Raw genomic sequence first — 22,001 nt, 5'->3', positions numbered from 1 at the left:
TTATATACTTGAAAGTTGCTAAGAGAGTAGATCTTAAATGTTCTAACCACAAAAAAGAAATGGCAATTATGTGATGGAATGAAAGTGCTAGTTAATGCTATGGTGATAATCATTTTCCAATATACATGGTATATAAATCAATACATTGTACACCTTAAATTTACATGCAATGTTGTATGTTAATGATATCTCAACGAAGCTGGGGAAAATGTGGCCTTATTTGTATTCATGAGTTGATAAGGTAATGGCAAAAGAACATTCTGGAATGTAAGATATCGTTTAACAAATAAAAACCAACTATTTGGAGACATTTGGTAGCTGATTAATCACAGTAGCACTGAAAGATACAGATGCTTGATTGGCAACAGAGATCAAAGTCAAAGCAGAAACCCCAAATGCTGCAGCAAAATGGAACACTCCTTAGAAAAGCAGCACTGCCATAATTTTCCAAATATAGAAATACAGAAGGAGAGAACTCCACATGCCTCTCTATGGTAAAGGATAATGACAACTGCAATGTGGAAAAGTCACCTCAGACCCTTCTCCTTCACTTCTAACTGAGACTCTTTTTAAATAAATGCTATCAGTAGTTTACAATATAATACATTTGGGATCTAGGCCATATGGGAAGTGCCAAACATATTTACATGACATGCACTTCACTCACAAAAATTAACACATTCTATACAGATAGTTATCAACTATAGGAAAAATCTGACCATAATTCTTTGAAAATAAAATGCGACCCTTTCTTATTTAAATGTATTTGTAATAATGATGTACTTATCATAGTACATTTACATTGAATGTAAGTTTATTTTTCCCTGTAATGATACTGTATTTTAAAACTAATGAAAAGTTATTCACTGAAATGAAGTAATCTTTATGGAGCAATCATACTAACATATTTTCCAATAAATGGAGTATGAATTACTGATCCCCACAAGGGACCATATTTATGAACAAAAATTGTCAGTTGTTTCAAATAAACTTTATTTATTTTTCTATATTTGAGCTATCTAATATCAGCTCTCTAAATCTTTATATTTCCCACTGGATTTAAATACGATAGCTCACTAAACATCTCTACCGTCTGCTTCCTCTAGACATGTACTTTCTTCTAGAAGGAAGATAGTGCTTTGAAAGAATATTACCCATATGAAGAAATGTTTCAAACACAAGATTCATTCTTTCAATTCTCAACAGCTGGCATTGTGTGTTTACATTTATACAGAAGAAACCTTACAAGGATATACTGTGCAACTTCAAGTTTTTAGATTTGTCGCAGTGCAGGAAAAACATACCGACAAATAATTCAAACAAGCTTGTAAGTCTCAAGGATGAGGGGTTTTGAAAACCAAAATTGAGTGTTTAGCCAGTGAAGTTATGGAACAAATCTATGAAACAGAATGGACCAGGCTTTGGGAGTATTATGTATAGGACAGATGATTTAGTCACCTGCTGTGAAAAGAACTATTAATACTCTCTCAGTACTAGTGATTATACAGTCAGTGGAAGGGTCAGTTTTGAGGATGTCATATGATGGCATGCTCTAGTAGTATGATACTGTGAAAAAGTGTGGACTTTGCAGCCAGACATATCTGAGTTATAGTTCTAACTCCACAATTTACCTTCTCTGTATTTCACTTTCTTAAATTGTGTGAGCCTCAGGTTCTACATATTTAGTATTAGGCTAATAATGCCTATTTAAACATTTTGTGAAATGCTCAGAACTGTAATCTCCAAGATCATTGTTCAATTAATATAAGTCAAACAAAGTAAGATGAAAGAGTACCAAACCATCAAACCTCTTCTATTTCCAAGTAGTTACAGAAGAATTTATCAACACTAGTAGCAACGAGGTCTGGTATCCCTCATTTGGTCTCCCCCTTCCTGCTGGATTTTTCCCAGTCTCCTAGAGGCTCAGGCAATCCAAAAGAGAATTTGTCTAACTCCGACACCTGAGAAGAGATGAGCACCGTGGTCTGATAAGATGATGCTGGCCTACTCTAGGAAGATGCTTCAGATGTCCAGTTCTCTGGAAGGATCTCCAGTTTTCTCTGAAGGACAAAAAGCCCATTTTCTCAATTCCAATTTCTTCCAAGAGTGTCCCATGTTGGACTTCACAATTACAATTCTTAGTGCTTCTCTTTCAGACCTACACTCAGCTATCCCTAAGGACAAAGGCAGCCTCAGGAGACCTGGAATAAATCTACTTCTAACTTTATGAACTCAGACTTATGTTCTCTTTATGATTAGGCAAAGAAAAACATAAATTTAATGGACACATATAGGGGACACATACTGAGTTTACGACATTGACCTTGGTTGCACCGTATCTAACCAAATTTAACCCTGCTCTGACACATTTTAAAATAAATAACTATGCACAGAGAATGCATGCATTATTTTTTTAAAACATGGTATATGCAGTATAAAATGGTATAAACATGTATAAAACATGGTATATGTTTTTTTAAAACATGGTATATAATATATGTGCATTTATTACAGTAGAAATAGAGTAACATCCTCCTGACAGTTACAGCAAAATTCCCAGGTGTGATACGCATTGGCTCTATTTAACCTGAATTAGGACACATGACCTGTGCTGACCAATCACTGTGTTTCTGATTCATCATGCCTGTTCCTTTGTTCATACACGGAACAGTTGGGAGGGATATCACCAATCAAACTATATGAATTACAATTAATGGTGGGAGAGGGGTATCTCCCAAGGAAAATTGGGAGGCTATTACCAGAAGGAGAAAATGGATACAGGGCAAAAAGTAGTAGAAATATATGTGTATAAACATGTATAAGTATACACTAGAACATGGCATTGCTTATTACTTTCCTTATATCCTTATACCAGACTGGCTTTGGCCTTGGATAATTAGAAGCCGATAATAGGTGAATGAATTAATTTTTTACATGACATATTATTTTAATTTGCTCCCTCTGACTTCATCCAGCTCCCTCCCAAACCCATGATGAATTCGTTAATGACTTTCCACCTGTCCCATTGGTCGTCAATCCTTCTCTAAGCCCTGAGACAACTCTGACCAAAAAAAGAAATATGTCTGCATTTCAGAACAGAACAAACCTTCAGCTACCTAAACGTGACCCAAAAATCAGGTCAGAGAGAGACCCAGAGAAGGAAAAAATACAAAAAGAAGCAAAGACCACGTGAAGCTAGTTCTACTCTATAAAAGTGTCTTTTTCTCTTATTTATTCCCCTTGGGAAATAACTGCTTATTCTAGAACCTTCGTGCTAGAAGAATAACTGTTTAATCTTTTCTGATCCACAGGAGTCTGCCTCAATCTCTTCCTCCTTATTGTTCTATCTAACCCCATACCTCAGAATTAATACCTGAATAAAAAGTGTTTTTTCTTTCTCCTCTGACTCCCTTCCCCTTTCCTACCTTCATTTTCTAGCCCCTTAATAAGTTCCCAGATATGGCAATGCCTAATAAGCACCCTATACCCTTCCTGAGAGGCTATTTAAGAAACTGACAGGATTATGCCCTGCACACTTGTGATAAGTGTAACTGAGTCCCCTGTTGGTCCTAAGAAGTGCTGGTTCCCCATTGTTATTTATCCCTCAAGACAGAATCTCACAATTCCTCTGTGTAATCAGCTTGAGTGTCAACCTAAATGTAAATGGCTGTTCATCTTTCAAATCTCTCTATTCCACTACTTTCTAAGTTCAGGCTGATGCAAGAAAAAAAAAAAAAAACAAACTACATTGTTCTCTGGAGAAATCTTCATTTTTATTTCTCCATTTCCATCTCAAGGGGAGACATTAGACATTTTCCTCCTGTGATTAGGGACCTAGAGACAGCTGAAATGGTAACAACATAGGGACAAAACTCTGAAGGAATCTTACCTGTCCTATCTGTAAAGTTAACATCTACCACACCCTCTCCCAGTTCCATTTGTGAGTCAGGAAAAGGGTCCTACGTGATTCACCATTATTCTAGACTAAAATCACCACAACAGAAAGCAACAGCCTTGACTCCCTCATGGGTTTCGATATCAATTTCTCATTCCACCCCAGAATCTGGTGGCAGAGTCACAACTGACAAGTTGCTTAATTTGTCCTCAATTTTCCTTGCTGAAATTGGATCTCATGGCACTAGCAGTGTGAGTGGTCTCTGGCAATCCACATCTACCCCTCCATGTTCTCCAGTTGCTGGTGGCCTACTCTGGAGTACCAGAATGCCACTTTTCCCCTAATTCCTAATGTACTATCTAGTGGCCATACAGCGTATCTCCTTCAGAATGAGATCCTGAACTTCATTCATTCCAATAACTACAGTTATTGAGGTCCTTCCACTCACAGAGAGATTTCTCAGACATTTTATGCACCTGACTTCCAAGTATGAACCACCATTTGAATTTCCTTTCTTTGATCCAGGAATGAAAATACCATATGAGCCCCTGAAACTATTTTATAATAATCTTCTAATAGGGATATTTTGAGATAACCAGAGCCATATGTTTTTGTAAAAATAAACTGCTCAAATGGCCCCTATTCTTCACCATTCCCTGTGTCCTCTCCTTTTGCTGTGTAACTTTGCAGTCTCCTACCACTCCTACTCCAGGTTCAGCCATGTGACTTGCTTTAACATGAAAATGCTGAAGAACCCTCAAGTGTTTGAACTTGCCCTGTGTTTTGTGCCTTTTTAAAAATCAACCTGATAACATGCCAGATGGCCTAGAGGATAAGAGACATATGAAGCACAGCCAAGCAGCCCCAGTATATTCAGCTAAATCCAGTCTACATCAGCCAACAGACGGCCAACACTAAGATAAGGGTGAGTCCAGTCTTTTCAACAGAACTGCCACGCTATCATGCCCGAACAATAATTGCTTATTTTTTCATGACACTGAGGTTTTCAGGTCATTTGCTACATGGCATTATTTTAGCAACAGATGATTTATACATGAGTCATACATGGATTTTTAATATCTGATCACCCATCTCACTTCAGTGTCCACAGTCCTTAAAATGACAACTGATTACCATGTTAAGTCAAAATCTCCAAAAATGTGTTGAAAATATAAAGAATCAGCTATTGTGTGCAATTATCCATCTAAATACATTAATATACATAAACAGGAAAACAACAGTATAATGATAAAATGAATAAAGACAAGTAATTATAGCTGAAACTGTTACTTGTGAAGTTTGTGGGTATTAACTCTATACGTTATTCAGGGTAAACAAATCAAGTTAGGAGCATATTTATGGCAAGGTTTGTTTACTTTTTCATTTTGACATAGCCATATGATAATGCTAATAACCAAAATGCTAATAGATATTATAAAATGATCACTGGCTGCAGTAACTATAAGTATCTCTATTCACATAGAGATGCATATTATTCATACTTATTTTTCTCATATCTACAAAGAAATTATTAACAGAATACACACAGAAAACCTAGTTTTTCCTTTGAGAATTTTCACCAGACAAGTCTGATCTGGGCTTTGGTGAATTTTCTGCAGGCAAAGCAGTAAAATAGGGAGATCATTTAAATGGATTGTCCATGTTTTTGTGGGTTAGAAAAGATTAGATTCATTCAGTTATCATACCTAGGAGACTCAGAAAAAAAAAGTATATATTTTTAAACTTGTTAATGAAGATCCTTTTTTAAGTACTACTGCACAATAAAGACATCTTACCTTAGATGCTTACATCTATTCAGTATTTCTAAAGACATCAAGATAGTAAGTAAACTTCCCAAACTTTTCCAGTGATTGATACAGAACTTCTTAACTATATACTTATATTTTTGATTCAGTAAAACAAAAAATGATATATTTTAATATTAATATTGGCCATAAATAATAAAACTGCAAACTTTAATTGAAGTAAAAAAAAGTATTGAAATATATGTAAAAAGTAGATAATACATTGTTAAAGATTTACTTCCTTATCTATTTATTTTTTGTTCTTGAGTTCCTAGACATGTAGACTGAAGGGTTTATTGTAGGTTCTACATTTATTCATATATTCATTCAGCAAATGTTCTGAGTGGTCACCCTTATGACATAATATGCTCTTTTATGCCTCTAAGTACATTAACATAAAAAATCACTGATTTCTGGGATGACAGGAAGTGAAAGTCTCATCATCACCATCAGTCATCATTCTGTGATTTTAAAACGTATGAAGCAAAACTGGCAACTAGATGAGAACATGACTCTCATGCTCTCATCAGTATATCAGCATTAGGAGATATCTTAAGAGGATCACATCATTTGGGAATCCATGGTTAAACCTTCTAATGTAGCTTTGGAATGAGTCACATATGACATGTATAATCACCAAGAATAAGCACTTGATTATGATATTGCTTCACTATGTGCCACCAATTAAGCTAAGAGCTTCTAGAAAAATATATTCTGTTATACAAGACTCTTTCAAAAGACCAGATGAAAATATAGACAAAATATTCTCAACAATATTTTCCAAGAATTCAGGCAAGTCGGGTTTCAAATGTCTATAATAATGCTCTCATTTATAGAAATCAAAGATACAAATTATAGATTAGTCACAAGTAAAGGTTGTCTTGAAAAACAAATCTGGTTTATTCATTTAACAAACATTTGTTGGCACCATGCAAGTCACTGGTGTTGGGAAGATAAATAGGAAAAATATAAATAGAGTAGCAAAATTTCCAATCAGGAGGATACTCTAAGAATATGATGAATTATAAATCAATGAACCTATGTCAAAACAATGAAATGACAAACCATAATTTCTTATCATTTATTCTTTACTGTGTGACTTTGGTATTTTCTTCCCCTTAGCATATATCTGTTACCAAGATAACAATTATTATTTTAAAACAACGATGGCGTGCCCTGATACTATCTTATCACTAAAATTGTGCTTTTATAGTTTGTACCCATTGAAATTATCTTTGCTAACTCCTTTCAAGATTAACTATGAAAAGATATTGATGTCGTTATGTAACATCACTGGGATTGTTTGTTCTAGATTTTGCTTGTCTAGCCTAGAAGAATAACATCAAAAACTGGTGCCCTTAAACTGTCTTTGAAGATCTCACTTTCAAACAGAATGCCAATTTTTTTTTTTTTTTTTTGCGGTACGCGGGCCTCTCACTGGTGTGGCCTCTCGCGTTGCGGAGCACAGGCTCCGGACACGCAGGCTCAGTGGCCATGGCTCACGGGCCTAGCCGCTTGGCGGCATGTGGGATCCTCCCGGACCGGGACACGAACCCACGTCCCCTGCATCAGCAGGCAGACTCTCAACCACTGCACCACGAGGGAAGCCCAGAATGTCAATTTTGATGTAAAAAGTAATACTCAATCTCCCATTTACAAGTGAATCACACCATATTAACTGGTTAATTAAACTGTATTTTTTAAAATGAGAAAAAGTAAAGAATTGATGATAAATACATGCTAAAAGCAGCTTATAAATCATATGCTAAAGTATAAAAGATTTCAAAAATATTCTACATAAAGATAAAAAAGAAAAACAATCTATTTCACAAGAATCTGAATGATTAAACATGAGTCTATAACATATTTATTAATGTATGCCATTTGTGATTGTTATATAGATAAGTGTACATGGTACAGTCCTTTGCTTAAAAAGTATATATTTTTAAATTTTTCCTTTTGAATTTTTAGAGAACGTATCTAAGGACTCACATAATTATGCATTAGCCAACACAGTGTCAAAAAACTAAATAATTTCATTCAATGTAAGGGGTGATTAAAATGTTTACCACTTCAGTTATTTTCAAGTATTCTCTTTTGCAAACCAAGTCATATTATGTCTATGCTATCTAGAACTGACCCTTCTCCAGGAAGCAAGAGTGTAGTGCATGACTTAGAATGAGCCAGTCTATATTTTTCACCCTCCCCTCATAAGGTAGATGAATCAATTCAGGTAAATCAGAGCCAAGCAGACCTAATATAGAGATATGGGGTTCAATTACCATAGCATGAACTTTATTTTCTCTTGTACTACGTGCTGTAATGGTATGAGCTCAAAGCTGCCAATAGCCAATATATGGATTTTGAGAACAGGTTCAACTAGCAAAGAAAGCAAATGAAGAGATGTATCTCAAAGTCATATTTGAGCCTTAAATCCTTGTGGCAAGTCAGATCTACATATCTGGGCATTTAATTACATAGAACAGTACATTTCCTTTACTTTATTTTGAAGAAAACTGATTAGTCAGAGAGAGAGAGAGAGACAGAGAGAGAGGGGCTCCAAGGGAGAGCTTGCATAAATAGAATGAGAACACACTGAAATATCTTTGCAAGGCAGGGATATGATGAGACTGGCAGTCTGTAGAGAAAAAAAGAAGGCAGGAGAAGCAAGAAGAGTGGCAAGAAAATGGAGAAAGGGAAAACAGATAAGTTGAGCATCAGGTGAGAAATGATGAGGACCTTAAGAAAAGGATGGGAGGAGGGTTTGATTCTAAAGCTATTAAGGAGGTAGAATTGACAGGAAAATTGTTGCAGTTCGTGAAATATGAACAGAAAGGAAGAGGGAAAAATCAAAGGCTGATATACAGGTTTTTGAACTGGTGCAAGTTGATGTTGATTGTCATCAGTCACTGAAATAAGAATTTGGTGAAGAAAAAGGAGAGGTTAGGAAGCAGAGGTGGGCAACAGATCATGAACTTAGTCTCACACTTAATGAATTTTAATTACCCATGGATTAGCCAAATGGAAGTTCCAGGAGACAGCTGGTTTTGCAAATCTGAGCTTTGGAGTGAAATTTGGAGATGTTAGAGTTATAATTTTAGCTGCCATCTGCAAACAGAAATTAGTTAAGAATTTAATAGTGCATGAACTAAATCAGAAGTAATATGAAAGAAGAGAAGAGAAAAAAATATAAGGAAGCACATCTGAGCACACTAACACCTAAGACCTGCATAGAAAAAGAATTGCCTGAAAATGAATCTGAAACGTGTCTTGAGAAATAATATTTTAAAAATAAACAACAACGACAATAAAACAAAAGTGCCAGGGGAAAAGAGTGAGAAGTTCAGAGATCAAGGATTAGTCAGCAAAACTGAATAATGCAGATAAATGAATGTAAGACAAGGCTTGAAATCTTCCATGGGATTTAGCAAATAGGAGGTCACTGCTGACATTGGTATTAGGTATTTCAGGTAAGTAGTGAGACTGGGAGCCTGACTGCAATGGGAACAGTGAAGCTGCTTTAATAATTCACTTAAAGGGTCAATGAATTTAAAGTTGAATTCAAACTTCCAAATATAATTCTTTATAGAATCAAAGACCCCTGGAAACTTGGTCATTTCCTATATGAGACTCTCATTAAAAAACAGGGCTTCCCTGGTGGCGCAGTGGTTGAGAGTCCGCCTGCCAATGCAGGGGACATGGGTTAGTGTCCCGGTCCAGGAAGATCCCACATGCCGTGGAGCGGCTAGGCCCGTGAGCCATGGCCACTGAGCCTGCGTGTCCGGAACCTGTGCTCCGCAACGGGAGAGGCCACAACAGTGAGAGGCCCGCGTACCGCAAAAAAAAAAAAAAAAAAAAAGTGGCAATGTGACTGAGTTCTAGGCAAAGGGGTGTGAGAGGAAGTCACGTGTGCCTCATCCAGTCCAGTACATAATCCCCACCTTGCGTGCTGTTTGTTTCCCACAGAAGGTTGTCTGGATAACAAACCCTCAGAGAGAATTTGGAAGCCATAGGTTAAATATCACTCCCCAGACTCCTTACATACTACTGATATAAAACCACCTGCAGACAGTTACATAAGCAAAAAAATAAACATGGAGCAATTAGAGAGTATATTTATTTCCATGGCCTACATAACCTAACTAATAAATTTTTAGATGTGATTGAGAGGCATGAATAATCAATCAATCAGTCTCTTGGAAGAAAACCTGGAACCTGAAAAAGGGAGAACAAAGCAGCACACATAATAAAAGGTGGGGATGGGGAAAGAAAATATTACAGAGGGAGCCAAGCAAAACTTAAATAAATAAGCAAAGCTATAATTAATATCCTCACAGAGATAAGAGCATATGTTCATAAAAAAGCAACTGAAGTAACAGTGAACAAGAAGGAGTTCTTAAAAGTGTGAAATATTAAAACAAACAGGAAAAGATAATAGTAACAATGACCAAAATACTTTGAGGTCAATTATCTTTTACTCAATACCATAGTACCCGGACTGCTTGTCATAGTCATTAATGACCTCCAATGTTTGAAATCAATGTTTATTTCTCAGTTCTTTTCTTCCTGGAATCAGCAATGGCCTTTAATACATGGATCCTTCTTCTAGGCTTCCCAAGGCCCCAGAGCACAGTCCTCAGACCTCTTTTCTTACAAGTTTATATCCAGGCCCAACATTTCCTCTGAGCTCTAAACTTGCAGAGTTATCTAATTTGAATATACTATATTCATCTCAAGTATGACATGCTGAAAAATCAAATATTGATTTGCCTTTCTAAACACATTTCAGGCTTACTCCTATCAGTGACAACTCCAAAAATCTTGGAGTCATCCAAGAAGTTCCCTCTCTTTCTTTCATACACCACATTCAAGCCATCAATACACTTATGTTGGTTCTATCTTTACAATATATCCAAAATAAACCACTTATGACCACTCATACTGCTAATACCTTAGTCTGAGCCACCATTTCCTCTTGCCTGGATTATTGCTTTGGCACCTTAATTCCTTGCTTCTGCTCTTGCCTACATGTAGGCTATTTCCACACAGCACCCTCAAGGCAGATAAACTGATAGTGAACCCTCTAGATTTCCTTATTGTGTCCCACGTATCTGGGAAAAGCCTCCAACATGGAATTGCCAACAGACGAAGACCGAAACAGCTCCAAAGAGTCTCTTCCTCCTAGCTAAAGGACTGGGAAAAGGATGGCTGGACAACAGATAAACTTTTTGGCAATACCTGCCCCACTCCAACCAAACACCAGGGGAAAAACTGCATCCCTTCTTTCTCCCCAGGGTTTTCAGTGGGGTCAAGTAGGAAGTTGATTTCCCACCACTAACAACCCTGTTCCTCCCCAGAGAAGAAGGTAGCTACCATCCAATTTCCCTAGTCATGATGGTTAATTTTGTGTGTCAGCTTGGCTGGGCCCTGCGGTATTCAGATATTTTGTCAAACATTATTCGGTATCTGTGAGGGTGCTTCTTGATGAGACTAACATTTGAATTTGCAGTCTGGGTAAAGCAAATTGTCCTCTCTAATGTGGGTAAGCCTCATCCAACCCACTGAAGGTCAGAAGAACAAAAATAATAAGGGAGAATTTGCTCTCTCTGCCTCACTGTCTTCCAGCTGGGTTTTGGTCTTATCTGCCTTTGGACTCAGACTAGAACTGGAATTTACATCATTGGGTCTCCTGGGTCTACAGCTTGCTGACTGCAATCTTGGGATTTCTCAGGCTCCATAATTGCATGAGCTAATTCCATGTATATATAAATAAAATATCTTTATATATTTATAATATCTATTATATACATATATATGTAATCTTTCTTTCTCTCTCAATAGAAGATACATATATCTTCCATCGGTTCTGCTTCTCTAGAGAACCTTGACTAATACAGTAGTGTTAGCCAGGTTGAGTCCTGGTGGAGTGAGGAGCTCATCTTCTATTCACCATCAGACAGAAGCTGGAGGTGCTCTGATTCCTCCAGTCTCACCCCCAGCATGCTGCCAGAGGGATCCTCCACCAGGTAAGCCAGGTAAGCCTCCACTCTGAACCAGAACCAGGCAGACTTAATTAGGGAGGCAGTGCTAGGCTGAGCTTGTAACCTGTAGACTTCACTCTCCCACCTCCCTGGCCAACCCACAATCAGCAGGGCTCCACGGAGCTGAGCCTCCATCCTGAGCCTACAACAAGTTGGTGTGAGATTGACCTCTACTTCCCCCAGCCCCATATCTGGGTGGCTGTGGGATCACAGTGTGATCTTATACCCCACTCAGAGGCAATGCAGCAGTATAAGTCTGTGTCTGAATATAATTGAAAGGAGGGCTGCCATCTCGGGAAAGAAAATGGAACCAAGAGACCAATGTTTCTGAAGACTTGGGAAGATTTATTGACTGGCATGATCTGTGGAATATTTTGCAAAAAAATAAAGATAGATTCAGAAAAGTAAGCACAAAAATGCAATGTATTTACTATGGAAAGACAAAAATTGGACAATAAAATCACAGCCTATTGTTGGTATATCATTAGCATATTATAGTAACTAGACTTTATAATATTGATCTATTACTCTATTTGTAACTTGGGAGAGGATAAAAACGATGGTGAAAAAAGATGGTGATGGTATAAAGCAGCCAAATGTTTAAGTACTATAATAGGAGATAAATAATCAATGAAGAGATAGAATCATAAGGATACTGTTTAGAAATGTAGATATAAATAAAGAAGAAACACCCCCAAAATAGAAGGTTGAACAGAGTTGTGTAAAGAGACTTAACTACAGAAGCAGGAACTAATATTTAACTATATACACAGTTTGATTTTTTTAACCATGCACACCTACAGCTTTGATTAAAATAAACATGAGCTCTAAGAAATTGCTTTGATTTATGTATGTGTACATAAACATACATACACACATGTGTGTATGTGTGTGTGTGTATGAAAAACTGAGAAGGAAAAGTAATCTACATCCAAATGGCAGCTGCTTACAAAGTATGTATAATTCTCCATAAATACTAGAAATGCTCTTTGCTTTAGTGCTTTCTCATTCACACAGTATTTTCCACTGAAGTTACGATCATTTGAAAAAATTATTTTCAACTACAGTAAAGTGAAGCCTTATTACCTGAAGCTCTGTTGAATTTTATTCTATTCTAAATCCTGATTTATGATTACAAAATAAGAATTTATATAATGTATACTATTCAGAACTCAGTATATCCTGAGTGAAAATTTCTCAATAAACCTTATAAAGATGTCTAAAATTCTTGCTATCACTTTCTATACAGTATTAGCACACCAATGTAACAATAGCTAATGTTCCAAAACAGAGCACTCTGGTTCATGCTCACAGTATCACAAAGTAAGGCTGTTTAACAGACTGTCAACGAGGCTTACATGAAGGCATTCATGCAGAGATATTCAGAAATAAAATCTGTTTAAACAGGGAGGGAAAATCTGTTCTACATCATCTACCTTGCAGGTTAAATGGATGACAAAACCACCAGGAATAGTTCCTGGAACACAGTAGGCACTCAATATTTATTGTTTTCTTCATTTATTTATCAAACAAATTTAACATCACATCAAAGAAAACAGAGAAAAAGCAGTGAAATCAAACTCCTGCATACATTCTCAGACTGCTTTCCTCCAAAAATAGTCATGCATAAGAATTTTATTTAGAGAAGAGAGCTCAATATTTAAAAATTCAAGAATTAAAGAAAAGTTAAGAGAAAACATAAAATGGAAATTAAAAGTTTAAGCACTTCAATTATTTTCTGGCCAACTGCTTAATTTTCTGATAATCTACCCTATAGCTAGGAATAACTTTAGTGCTTTTAGAGTATACATTTTCATGTTTAAATCATAGATATTCTTTTTCATGCTCCTTTCTCCCATCTCTTCTTGGAATTCAGAAAAGTAAGCACATGTTTATCTCATTTTTACAAAATTCTCCTTCTCACTTCTCAGTTTTATGCCTTTTTCTAAATTGTGTCCCCTTCTCTTGCCCCTAGCCCATCTTTACTCTTAATACAAACATTCACTCACTTTTTTCCTAAGTTCCTACCACTTTTCTACTAGTCCTTGAAATATAAATAAATAAGTAAATACATACATACATACCAAAAGCCATCACCAGGACGAGACGAATGTTCACTGTCACGACTATTAGTTTAATTGTTCTTAAGAAAGTAGAATGGACACAGAGAGACCTCTACTATAGCAATTATGCAAATCAATACCACCAGTCTCTGCAAAGCAGATAGGAGGAAACTACTTTATTGCAGTGTTTCATACTGAAACACCAAAACATCATTTCAGATTTTCCTTACACTGGAAAGTAATATTCAGAACAAATATGCATTCGTTGATTAAATATTTACTGAGTACTTACTAAATTCTGGGCACTGAGCTAGTTAGTGGAACTGCTAAAATACGTTGTGCAAAGCAAAGCCGCAAATGAAATATGCTCTTTTCGTTTAATTCACAGTGCAAGACTATGAGGTAGAAAATAATATCGGAGTTTTACAGGTGAAGCAAGTGTAGCTTATCAACGTTAAACTATTTATCTGCAGAATAAGAATAAGCAAGGATTTGACTTGAGCTCTGACTCCAAAGCCTTTAAAACTGTCCAAATTCTACCTAAATGGTGATGATGGTGATAAATATCAATCTCCATTTACTGAGACATTCCTTGGTTGCAGGTCCTGGGCTAGGATGCTTTACATATGTGAATTACGTCTTTTTGTCAGCCTTTTACAGACAAGCCTGAGTAGTGAGACAACAAGCTCATCACTAGTAAGGGACTGGAGCAGAATTAAAGCTCAGTTCCATCTGCTCTCCTCACCATTCGTTCTGTCTGTCTCATTTCTCCATCTCTGGATCAAAGGCTGTTTTTCTTTCAGTTTTTCTCTCTCACTGTCTGTCTCTTTTTCTCTGTCTGCCTTTCTCAATCTCCCTTTCTGCCTCTGTTTTTAGACTTTTGTTTCTATTCTCCTTTCACTATACATCTTTCTTTTTTTTTTTTTACCATTTGTCTTTCAGACAGTTTGTCTTTTTCTGTCCATTTCTCTCCGTCTTGCTCCTTCATTGTTTCTACCTCTACCCCTCTCTCTCTCTCTCCACCTCTCTCTCTGTTCTTTCCTCACTGTGTATTTCAGTTTCTCTCTCAGTCCCCATTCTTTTTTTGCCCATCTTTCACTCTGTGCCTCTAACTTACTTTATCTCACTTTTAGTGAGTCTCTCTGTTTCTGTTTTTCATGTAGCTATCTCTGTGTCTCTCTTTGTGTGTGTGCACCTCTGTATCTCTTGGTGACTTCTCTGTGTCTCTGTCTGTCTCTCAGACAGTGACTTAAGGTTCTAAAGAAATAACAACCTCTCATTCAGTTTTAATGAACCTTCTCTGGATTCCAGTGATGCACTGCAAAGTTGACAAAATCAGTCCCTTAAATGATAAAGCAAAAAGGAAAGTCACTGTCCCTGGATAAACAATTTGCATCTCCATAAGGATTCAGTGATGCAGAATCGGAAAAGGCTCATTCTGACACCTCCATGAAAATAACAGGGAGAGCATTCATTAGCTGGGCTCCCCTCTGAATGATGCACTTCATCGCACACATCGCTGTCCTCCCCCTTTCAGGAAACTACTTAATTCTGTCTGAAACCCGCCCTTCCACTAAGCGTTAGAATGAATGACTTTTCAAAGTAATAGGAACTACACATCTGCCATGGCCTGCGACTGCTTACACTCTAAAAGCCATAAAGAAATTTATACCTGCTGTCAATTTCTTATCCATCAAGAAGCACAATAAACAAGCTTTGAATTTTTCCATTTGCCAGTCCGAAAGAAAGAAATGCTTTAGTTTCTTTAGGTTCTTGAAATAATGACTGCTTTTACCTTTTACATTTATAGCTTCAATAACCATGATCTGATATTCAAGGTTGAGTACAACCTATAAGCAGCTTGTGAGCTAAAAGGAAATCTGTCCATTACATTGCTCAGGTAGAAAATTTTACTCTTTAGAGTGGAAATTATCTCACTGCTGTTATTGCTTGTTGATAGATATATACACACACACAGACATGATCATCTTGAGGAATTGGTAGAAAATCAGAATCTTTAACAGTTAATTGATTAATTTAGATTATTTAGCAACATAGAGGTTTCTTATTCATGACCTTGGCTGATCCTTACAAAAACTCTGTTAGGCTAAGTTTTACAGATGTTTAGGGAATGTGCCAAGGCTTCCAAGGAAAATTATTGTTGTCTTTGTACTAGAATCTGAGGTTTCTGTGCTCCTTATATCAATTAATAAAGAGAGGGAGAGAGAGACTATCTTGCTCATTAGTGCCTGACTTATTTGCAGGCTGAGACCAAATCACATTCATTTAACAGACCTGAAAATCTGGCACTGTTTATACATCGCAGGTGGTGATTCTACTTCAAGTCCATACTGTTCATCCTCACATTCAAAACTACCTCCTCATTCTTCCTCCCCTCACACACTCATATGTGCAAGGAAGTAATGGTTACATTTTGAATTTCTGTGTATATTCTCTGGTCCCATCACCATTTCAATCTAAGTGGCTCTAGTATTCAATTCAAATAAAAGTTACACATTAATTCAGTGTCTGAGTGCTTTGAACCTTTGGAATTTGTACGGAGACTCTACCAAGAGAACATAATTTTGCCATAAATTACTCACAGTAGCTCTTTTTCTCACTCAGAAATGACTGAGAGCACTAATGAATTCCCACAGTTCCTTCCAATATCTCCTCATGCAACCAGTGATATTTGAGTATGAAACTAATATATGAAGTCCCATATGTCATCATTAGTTTGGAATCAACAGTCTGCCATATTATAAACTAATAACAAATAAAAATCCCATTACAAAAGAAAACATATCTATATCCAAACAAAGTTTTAGTTAAAAGTGATAAAAATAGTTTTGGAAAATCACCCTGGTTGAGTAACACTATTTTTTCCATATTATACAATTGTATAGCCTTCCCCATGGACGCATGTGGAAGCTACAGAGACTGACAAAATGGTTCAAAGACACCAGTGATCCCAACAGTAAGAACAACTCTTAAAAAAGTGGAAAAAGAAAAAAATAAAATGACTATAACCAACTCTTAGAATCTCAAGCAAAATTAAACTTTTAGATAATAGACACATCCACTCCGTTTAGGAAGTATGTGGTCTCTTTGTTGAGATTATTATTTCTGCCAGCTTGAATTTATTCTTAGGTTGGGACCCTGAGTAAAACTTAAAACCATATACTTCTCCCCAGTGTTAAGGCTACAATAAAATGTAAATGTATAGAGCGCTAGAAAAAAAGTTGAGGTAACAGCTGGTTTGTGAGAGAAGTTTTGTATTCTTTTACACATGTAAGTAGGAACAAAAGTTCCTTACTTGTCTGAAATTATATCTGTACATTTACAACAGAGGAAATATACTGATCTATCCTTAAAAATATTCATGTTTAGGGGATTACCTTTATTTTTTTAATTTTACTTTGTACTATTATTGTAAAGCTTCATTATTCAGTAAGTAAAAGCCCACATGATCAAGTGGGTACAGAAAAGAACCATTAATTACTCAATGTACACTTGCTTGACACACATTTTGCGATCAAAGAAAAATCGTGATTTCCTTTGACAAGAAAAATAATAATTACCTTTTAACTTCAAACTTAAGCTGTGCACCAAAACATTGGGGAATTTTTGCAAAGGGCTTCAATTTATGTCTGCCTGTCTGCCTTTAAAGTTGGATGATGAAAAGGCCCAATGCATATTATGCAAAATTTAAATGTGGAAAGACTAAGAAACAAAGTCTGTAATGGACATTTAACTTGAGCTTTTTCTTCTTAGAATTATAATTATTAGTGTTTATTTTTAAACTACTTTTATAGTTCAGGCACTCACTGAGCTCATCAAATAATCTCATAAATGGATATATTATAATTTTAAAAATCTCTTAGAAAGTGAAAGGTTTGAAACCTCTTTATAAAGAATACTCAAAACTTTACCCCATAATATTCCACACAAGCAGCTAACAGTAAGATAGCACACACTCTGATCTGGTTAAGTCCCTGAATGGTTAATGTTTAGGGGTCATTTTTGTGGCAAAGTGATGGAGATTCACATTCCCTGTTTCGCATGCACCTCACTGCAACATCTGAGAGATTAGGATGCCCCCACTCAGTGCAACTGGGCACACATTAAATTGCACTTCTATTTCATAGGAGAATGAGTCCACAGTCAAGGGGGATCAAGTTGCTGAAATTTGAAGACTCACAGGTACAGATCAATGCACGGACTCACACTTATCCACAACTAAAGAAAACTAAAGAAACTAATAGAGGAACAATTTGTGGTGAAAAATAAGTTCCCATGAGCATGCATAAAAAGTTTCAAACTAGGTGTGAAAACTACAAGAAGCATTCTATGTTTAAAATGTGCTTCTTTCACAAAGTATTTGCTTCTCTGATGTTAAGCAACACAATAACTCTATGCCTTAAGTATTTGGTTACCAGATTTGACAATTAGCTCTATTTGTGAAATCAAATGAGTATGGAGCTGGAGTTAACCTTACATGAGGCCGTCACATTATACTCTAGTTAACAATGGGTCTCTGCATCCATGCTACAACTCCATCACATCGATGACCATCTGTGCATGCTAGAGACACACATTAGAGGACCAGTAGACTGGGTCTGAGACTTGCTACTCAGGTCCACCTTCTGTATAGTTACCAAACTATGTTTTTACTGTAAAGGCCATACCACGAAGCAGGAAAGCTGTTAGTACCATCTAGCACTAATTCTGTATTACAAGGATAAAGTCCATCTGAACTCAAATTCTAAATGGTTAATGCTCCTGATACTTTTGTAAAGGAGCCGATATTCTAATACACTAAAATATCTATGTGTAAACATCAGGATACTCTATATGACTACAAAACACAAAATATAATTGTGAAACAGTTAGCCACGTAACTTACCCAGTAACTCTAACCTCCTGCAACTATCACACAGAAAACAAAACCTCACCCAGGCATACCTGAACATGCAAAAACCGAACATACCATGTCAGTACTGATACCCTTTTTCTATATTTTGTCAGGGAGAGAGAAGCAAAAGAAGCAGCTGAGGATTATAATTTTTAAAAATGACAAACCACACAGAACCATAATTCAAAAGCACGTGTCTTTCTAAACATTACATTGACTTCTCAACAAAATTACAATACCACACAGTAATCCGGAAGGGGACAAGGGGCTGTGCTTATTCTTCTAGCAGATAATTACGTGTACATCATTACTGCTCTAGTCTTTGAACACGCATGACAGAAAGTGATACCAGGACAGAGACCCACTGTACTGAAACAAAGTCTTAACTTTCTCTGTACTTCACTGCTGCCTTAAATTTGAAAAATCAAGGAGGGGCATGGGGAAATAAAAGAACTTACTTGCCGGTTTAAAGTTTCATCTTTAGTGCATGTAAGATCATGCAGCAAGTTTTCTTGACAAGGCTGCCTCCTGCACATTCCTTTCAAAACCAATGCTCATAATCTAGGTCCAAGACGATTTGTTCTCACGCCATACTTCTTGTTTCTGGGAGGCATTAATATCCAGTTTCACATCATCAAGGAAATGTTACTAGAGATTTAAAAAAACAAAACAAAACACCTCAGCGTATTAACCCAGAAGGCATACTGTCCTCCCCGTTCTGAGATATATGCCAGCTGCCTTAGTTATCACAAGCAGCTAACTCTAAGCTGCTAGCAGGAATCTGCCTGCCCTCTATCTGTCACTATTAGCTCAGCATGTTGATTCACTGGCACTGAAGCCACAGCAATTAGCTGTCCTGCTCCAGCACTTGCAGGGAAGAGCTGAATGCACTAACCCACACAGCGATTGGGGAGCTCTTTGCACCAATTAGTAGCAGGTGCTACCTCCTGCTAGATAAATTGATGCCCCACTGGTCATCGGTGTTGGCTGCTTTATTGTACTGTGTCCTGTCAGCCTGTCTGGTGATTCTCTGTTCTCTTTTGTGTGGTTGTTTTTACCATCTTACTTCATCAGTACTAAGAAGTTTAGCAGCTTACATTCAGTGACAGTATTATTGATAAATCAAAATAATCTCTTAATCTCCTTTCATATTTCTTTCTCTCTCCCCTTTAATTCCACCTTCTTATATCAAACCCTCCACATCTTCATATCTTTTGGGCATAAGGAAACTTCACACATTCTATAGAAGCTAAAAAAATTTTTTCTAGGTTCTTACTGGAACATATGACTCATTGATGGTGTTATACAGAAACATACTATAAGAAAAGATACAGCCTATGTCTTAAATATTGTGATATATGAGAACCTCACAACAACATTTTGCAAATGAACACATAAACCGGTGAAAAAACAGTTATTTGTTATCTAAATCAAGAATACCATTTCTTGCCTAGGATTTATGTAAGTTCATATCAAATTTTGCCCACATGTTCATCTGAGGCTCTGAGAAGGAAGACTCGAAAAATGAAAGCAATTTCAGAAGGGTGGTTGTGACAGAGCAAACAGCCTGAAGTTGGTTAAAAGTGACACAATGAAGAGTACACAGACAAAATCCAGCAATGTCTTCCTCATAGCTAAGGTGGATTATTTATCATAATACACTCATCCTATTTAAGAAAAAAAAAAACACTCAATGCCTCCAGAGTGTTGCCATATTTATACACATTCATTCTCAGAGAGTAACATCTCATTTAGTACAAAAGTCACTTATCTGGCAAGTTCAATTTGCCAGAGAGGGAAAAATTTTGAAGAAAGTGTAAATAATCCAGGGTCAGTCAAATGTGTCATAAGTGTCAAGCAGTAAAATGTGTGCAGGTAAATCATAGACAAATAATAGGTGAACCCTTAGAACCTTCAGTCAGAACCTCATTACCTTTGTTTTATATACAACTCAAACAAATGAACGCATTTGCATCTTTCAAAACAAAGACTGGGGGACAGTGGTGAGAATTTATAGGAGACAGATGCATTTTATAGTTGTAAGAACTGATGTTTTAAAGGTTTAAACATTGATATTTTAATAAAGATGCCTTTACCAATAAACATTTAAACAAAGTTGTGTATATTTAGTTTGAGAAGACTTTTTTTCACTTCAGGAGATAGCACACATATGGAATAATCCATACATTGATATTGTTGGTTAAATAAAGTATCTGGCATTATGAAGACTGTTCCAGTAACAATAGGAATTATTAAACTTAATTTTTATTAAAGACAAAGTCGGCCTCATTTCTGGTGATGTCCAATTATAATTTTGATGACACATCAGAATGATAGCTAGAATGCAGAAAATTTCATCCCTTCCTCATGTCCTATGAGAAATTAGACCGTTATCAATTGAACACTTGTATATTACAATAGCTGCCTTTCTTTCTTTTTAAAAAGAAATCTCCATATTTAGATTTTGGGAAAATATATATTTAATAAGATGCAAAAAACCCTATATACTACAGGATAAGTATAGGTGAATTGGAAGGGACCAATTTAAAAACACAATAAACAAAAGAGAAAAAGCCACTAAAAAATCTTGAGATAATTTCTGTTAAAAATATGGTGTATAATACTCTAGACTTCTTTAGATCTCTCTCCCCCACTTACATTTTAAAGCCAAATTGATTTTTGCTCTATATACTACATTTCAACTTCCTTTTTCTTTTAACAAAATATCATGGACATTCTTTCTGTCAATAAATCTAGATTTAAATGATTGTTATTATGTTTCATCATATGTACATATATACAATTTATTTATCAAAATAGTTATATTTTGACATTTAGGTAGTTTCTAATTTTAATATATTTGTAGAAATATATTTTATTCTATTCTACTTATCAGCATAACTTTCTAGGAATAGAAATCATTGGTCTAAGGGAGTTGATCTTTCATTATTATCAAATAAACTCACAGATGACATCTGATGATTTTTGGTGTGTATCTTAGTATCCCTAATAATATAAGTTCCATAACAGCAGGGCCATATTTAATTTATCTTTGTATTCCTTACTACCTGTAGCCAATAGTCTCACATATAAAGTAAATGTTTAATGAATTGTTCTATCGACAAAGTACACACATACAGCTCCAATACCTCGTTTGCCTAATATGCCCTTGAAGTAAAATGATTTTAAACACTATAAAATACTCCTTCCATAATACAGAATACGAAACTTCCCCTTTCATTACAAATATTAAAAAAATGGTGGAGCTCATGGTGGACAGAG

General features: G+C 36.1%; 1 protein-coding gene across 1 annotated transcript in view; it reads right to left on the bottom strand.

Annotated features, from left to right (window-relative positions):
• Positions 1-19,293, bottom strand: part of PCDH15 (protocadherin related 15) — an 817,584-nt gene extending 798,291 nt beyond the window's left edge. Inside the window, exon 1 of the mRNA XM_060127128.1 lies at positions 19,178-19,293. The gene's annotated coding sequence lies outside the window, so the exon portion shown is untranslated. The remainder of the gene's footprint in view (positions 1-19,177) is intronic.
• Between the last annotated feature and the right edge of the window lie 2,708 nt (positions 19,294-22,001).

Source organism: Lagenorhynchus albirostris, chromosome 16 (genome assembly GCF_949774975.1).
Source record: "Lagenorhynchus albirostris chromosome 16, mLagAlb1.1, whole genome shotgun sequence".
NCBI classification, from domain to species: Eukaryota; Metazoa; Chordata; class Mammalia; order Artiodactyla; family Delphinidae; genus Lagenorhynchus; species Lagenorhynchus albirostris.
This window is presented reverse-complemented; position numbering and strand designations above follow the sequence as displayed.